Source organism: Eublepharis macularius, chromosome 7 (genome assembly GCF_028583425.1).
Source record: "Eublepharis macularius isolate TG4126 chromosome 7, MPM_Emac_v1.0, whole genome shotgun sequence".
Classification (NCBI taxonomy): domain Eukaryota; kingdom Metazoa; phylum Chordata; class Lepidosauria; order Squamata; family Eublepharidae; genus Eublepharis; species Eublepharis macularius.
Window position 1 is genome coordinate 72,294,837 of NC_072796.1, and position 6,000 is coordinate 72,300,836.

Here is a 6,000-nt window from a genome sequence, read left to right on the forward strand (position 1 = left end):
CTCAGACCCCGGACACACACCCCCGCTTGGCTTTGAGTTGTGGGGGTCTGGCTCAGTCTCAAACATGCGGGACATATAGTCCGCGTCCACATGCCGTGCCCCCCGGCGGTATTTGATGGTAAATTGGAAGGGTAGAAGGGAGAGGTACCAGCGTAGCACCCTGGGGTTGTGCGCCTTCATGCGATGAAGCCACTGCAGGGGTGCATGGTCCGTCAGCAGTATAAAGGGGTTGTTGGCCAGGTAGTACTGCAGAGCCCCCACCGCCCACTTGACCGCTAGGGCCTCCCGCTCCACCGTGGCATAGCGCTTCTCGGCGGGCTGTAGCTTCCGACTCAGGAAGAGAATCGGGACGTCTGCTCCGTCACGTTCCTGGGTCAGCACAGCCCCGAGGCCGGTGTCCGAAGCGTCTGTGGCCAGTGTGAAGGGCCGGTCAAAGTCCGGGTTCCACAGGGCAGTGGCGTTAGAGAGGGCGGAACGCAGGTCTTTGAAAGCTGCCTCTAGTTCTGGGGTCCACCGGACTTGGTTGGGCAGCCCCTTCCTTAAGCTGTCCGTCAGGGGCGCCGCTCGGGAGGCAAAGTGGGGGATGAACCGCCCATAATACCCCAGCAGTCCTAGGAATCTCCGAACCTGCTTCTTGGTCTTGGGCTGTGGGGCGTCGGCTATTGAGGCCACCTTGTCCGGTGGTGGCCTGACTTGTCCTCCCCCGACCACGAAGCCCAGGTATTGGAGTTCCTGGAACCCCAGGTGGCTCTTTTTTGGGTTCGCCCTTAGCCCAGCTCGTTGGAGGGCCCTTAAGACGGCTTCCAGGTGTTGGAGGTGGGTGGGCCAGTCGGGGCTGAAGATAATAATATCATCAATGTATGCCATGGCGTACGCCCGGCACTCTCCCAGCACCTGGTCCACCAGCCGCTGAAAGGTGGCCGCCGCCCCATGCAGGCCAAACGGCATCTTCTTGAATTGGAAGAGGCCTTGGGGGGTGGCAAAGGCCGTCTTCTCTCGGTCCTCTAGCCGTACGGGCACCTGCCAGTAGCCCTTTGTTAAGTCCAGGGCCGACAGGTAGCGGGCGGACCCCAGGTGGTCCACCAGCACGTCTGCTCGGGGCATGGGGTAGGCGTCGAACTGGGCCACCTTATTCAGTTCGCGATAGTCAATGCAAAACCGGGTGGTCCCGTCTGGCTTGGGAACCAGGACTATCGGGCTCCTCCAGGCACTCCGTGAGGGTTCGATTACACCCAGCCGGAGCATCTCATTTGTCTCCTTCTCCACTGCCTCCCACCGCTTCCTGGGGATGGGGCGCCAGGTAGCCCGGGCAGTCTGCCCCGGGCTGGTTGGGATGGCATGCTGAATCAGGCTGGTGCTGCCTGGCCTGCGGGAGAAGACCCCGGGAACCCGTGCGCAGAGGTCTCGTAGCTGGGCCCGTTGAGCTGGATCAAGCTGAGGGTCCACCTTGGGCGCCTCAAACTCCGGGGCTTCAGAGATCCACGGCAGCTCACTGTCAGGAAGCTCCAATGGGTCCTCAGCCATGCCACACTCCTCTTCGGGGCGCTCGTGCCACTGCTTCAGGAGGTTCACATGCAGGGTCTTCCGCCGACGTCGGCCGACCCCGCACTGGACTTCATAGGTAGTGGGGCCCAGCACCCTTCGAATCGGGTAGGGGCCCCTCCAAGCGTCCCCTCCCTCTCTGGGAAATACCGAGTGGTGCACCAGGACCTTCTCTCCAGCCTGGAAAGTCCTCATCCGTGCACCCCGGTCGTAGGCGGCTTTCTGCTTCGCCTGGGTGCGAGTCAGTCTGCAGTTTGCCTCGGCTTGGGACTGTTGCACCCGATCACGGAGCTGGCTCACGTACTCCTGTGGGGTGGGCGCAGGGTTGCTGGCCTGGGGCCCCCAGCGTTCCGTCAGCCAGGAGAGCATCCCTCGTGGCTTGCGCCCATATAGCAGCTCGAATGGGCTGAAGCCAGTGGAGGCCTGCGGGGTCTCCCTGAGGGCGAACATGAGCGGGTCGATGTACAGGTCCCACTGGTGAGGCTTGTCACGTGTCATCTTCTTCAGAGCCTCCTTGACAGTCTGGTTCAGCCGCTCTGCCAAACCATCTGTTTGAGGGTGGTAAGCCGAGGTGAACACCTGCCGGATCCCCAAATTCCGGCAGAGTTGGCGCATGGCTGTGGCACGGAACGGGCCCCTTCGATCCGTCAGGATTTCATCGCGAAAAACTTGGACAGGGCCCGGACCACCCCCGGGGTCTGCATGGTTTTCAGCGGGATGACCTCGGGGAACCGCGTGGCATAGTCCACAATCACCAGGGCAAAGCGATGGCCCCGGGGTGTGCGTGGCAGCGGTCCAATGAAGTCCATCGCGATCCGTTGGAAGGGTGTCTCCATGACGGGTAGCAGGGAGAGGGGGGCCTTCGGTGGGCGGCGTGCTGCCACCCGCTGGCAGGTGGGACACGAGCGGCAGTGGGCCTTCACATCTGCATTCACGGAGGGCCAGAAGAACTGTTCAAGGATCTTCTTCAGGGTCTTGTGGTGCCCCAGATGCCCGGCCCACGCATGCTCATGGGCCATGCGGAGGACTTCGGCCCGGTAGGCCGCCGGCACCAATAGCTGGCGGACCTCCCCCTGGCCACTTGGGGCACGAGCTAGGCGAACCCAAACCCCTCCTTGCTTCTCGATGCGAGGGAGCCGCTGGGACCTCCGTTCATCCCGCACCTGCTCCTCCTCACGAGCGGCTGTCTCTCGCAAGCGCTGCAAGGACTCATCTGCCCCTTGGGCATCGCGGAATGGGCGGTCTGCCGGGGGTCCCGCTGGGTCTTCAACCTGTGGTTCTGCCCCTGGTCTGACAGAGGGACCCTCGCCCGGGTCATTGGCCTCCTCCACTTGCAGAGCGGTGGCAACTTGAGGGCCTGCCAATTCCCCTGCCGCCTCCAGCAGCAGCCCGGCATTCCCGGGGGCGTCTCTTCCCAATTTCTCCGTTGCCTGCTTGAGGAGCCTGAAGAACCTTGGGGCGTCTCTTCCCAACAGCACTGGCACGGGTAGGTGGGCTACCCGGGCAACTTCCATTTGGTGGCAGACCCCTAGGTACTCTATTGTGATTAGGGCCGTAGGGTACAGCTGGGTGCGGCCCATCACGTCCGTCACCGGGATCCAGCGGTGCACTGGGGTGGCAGCTGGGAGAAGCTGGGGTTGAATTGCTGAGACTGCACTCCCGGAGTCCAATAGGGCTTGTAGGATCAGCCGGCCTATCCTCACGGTGGCGCATAGACTCTGCACCTGCTTGCCAGGCGGTGGGTTATTTTCCCAAACGAAGGCGCAAACCCTTGGCAAGGCCTCTGTGAGCGCGCCGGCTTGCATCTGCGGCTCTGCTGTCAGTGTTAGTTCCGCTGGAGCAGCTGGGTAGGCTGCCTCCAGCCTTCCCCACATCCTATCCTGGCGTTCCTCCAGCCACAGTCCGAGCTCCACTGGGGTGGCGGACTTGGGAGGCCGCCCCTTGACTGGCGCCTGCGTCGGAACGTCTCTCCCCGTACGGGCCACCAACTTGTCAGGGCTTGCCGCAGCTGCCGCTGGGCGTGGCACTGGGCGGTCTGCTCCTGACATCACAGGGGGGCCAGGGACTCTGCAGGACCCTGCTCTGTGGAAGGAGGGGCGGTATACCTCACCCAGACTCCCTCTCAGTCCACTCGCTGGCCTGCTCAACCTGGCCTTCTTGCCCTCTGTGTCCTCCATCTCCTCCTTCCAGAACTCTCCTCCAAGCCTCCACCCTTGCATCCTACTGCTCTCACTCCACATCATCACTCCTCACTCACACCCACCACCGCAGAGCTCTTCCCAGCCACCCTTTATAGGGTTTCCTTTCTCCACCCCGCCCTCCTTCCAGGCTTGTTCCCTCTCCTGACTGGGCCCAGCTGTGCATTCCTCCAGGTGTTTCCCTCCAACCACTAATCCCTCCTGGGCCCTTTTGCCATGCTGGCAGGGTGGGGTTGAGTGCGAGCCATCCTCAGCTGAGGGCTCCTTGGCCTTGCTCACGAGGAGCTGCCCCAGCCAGCCCTTGTGCTATTGAGCTTGCCTGGCCTTGCTCACGAGGAGCTGCCCCGGCCAGCCTCTGTGCTATTGGGCTTGCCTGGCCTTGCTCCCGAGGAGCTGCCCCAGCCAGCCCTTGTGCTATTGAGCTTGCCTGGCCTTGCTCACGAGGAGCTGCCCCAGCCCGCCTCTGTGCTATTGGGCTTGCCTGGCCCTGCTCACGAGGAGCTGCCTTAGCCAGCTTCTGCGCTGCCTGCTCAGCAATGCTGGGCGGGGTCACCCATCTCCTCCCCCAGAATGCCTGTGGCAGCCCCCCCTGGAGAGGCTTGGCTTCTAGCAACTCCTGAGCCAGGCTGCTGTCTTCTAGCCATGGTGTGGCTCTGGGCTGCAGCGGCGGCGTCCTCTCCCTGCCAGGTAAGGGCTCTGCTTGGGTTGCTGCTGCTGCTGGACCCACCTTCTCCCTGCTGTGTCCCTTTCCCTCCGGCCTGCTTAGCCCCCTCTCTTCCCCCTGGAGGGTGGGGCTGGGTGGTTTCTCCTTGCCCCCTCCACCCCTCTGAGGTACTGGCCTTTTGCCCCTTCCCCATGGAGTAGGTAGGTTCTGGCCCTGGTTGCCGGCTTGGGGGGTGGAGTTGCTGCCACCCTTTTGTCCCCTGCTGTTCCCTCTTGTCAAGTCTGGGGGCTGGGGCTCAGACCCCGGACACTGATACAAATTGCTGTTTTAACTTATTAAAAGCCAACTGGCATTCTGGGGTCCACATTAATTTGGATGTGGGTTTCTTGGCTTGCTCCCCTTTGTTCTTTGTTTTTAGTAATTCTGTGAGCGGGAGAGTTATTTGGACAAAAATTTCTATAAATTCTCGATAGAAATTGGTAAACCCCAGAAAGGATTGCAGTTCTCTACGGGTAGTAGGGGGCTGCCATTCTTGTACTGCTTTAACTTTGCCTGGATCCATTTTTAACCCATTTTTGGAGATGCAGTATCCTAAATAACTGAGTTGAGATTTGTGAAATTCACATTTGGACAATTTGATGGGTAGCTTGTTATGCATAAGGGTGGTTAATACTTGTTGAACTAATTTCACATGTTCTTCTTTCGTTTCTGAATAAATTAACACATCATCTAGATAAACGACCACCCTTTTATATAGGAATTCATGTAAGACTTCATTGATCATGGACATGAAAACCGAAGGTGCTCCAGCCAAGCCAAAAGGCATGACCAAATATTCATACTGCCCTAAGGGCGTATTGAATGCGGTTTTCCATTCATCTCCCTCTCTTATACGAACGTGGAAGTAAGCATCTTTTAAGTCCAATTTTGTAAAGATCTTACCTTGGGCCACGACGTTGAGCAAATCTCTGATGAGGGGAATTGGATACACGTTCGTGGAGGAGACAGCATTGAGTCCTCTGAAATCAGTACATAGTCTTAGCCCCCCATCCTTTTTCTTTACAAACAATACTGGGGCTGCATGAGGACTATTAGCAGGTCAGATAAATCCTCTTTCCAAATTGGTATCAATAAATTTGCGTAGTTCCTCCCTTTCTGTAGGACTCATTGGGTATAGTCTGCCCTTGGGCAGGGTGGCTCCTGGGAGGATTTCTACTGCACAATCGGTCCTCCTATGAGGAGGTAAGGCGTTTGCTTCTTCTTCAGTGAAGGCTTGTAAATAGGCTCTGTATTCTTTTGGTATTTGGTTGATTTCTTCCTGGGTTAGTAGAGTGTCCTCCATCCGGGTAGGGTTGGTACCCCAATTTTGGTTTCATCGATGATTTTTACAGCCATCTTGCCGAAATGTGATGCTCCCTACCGGCCAGTCAGTGTCTGGGTTATGGTCCCATAACCATCGGCTACCTAAGATTAGAGGGTATTTGGCGGTAGGACTAATCACAAACGACCTCATCTCTCAATGCTGTCCCATTCCCATGATCACAGGTATGGTTTCGGTGGTTACTGGGTTCATGTTGGAGCCATCCATTTGTCCGA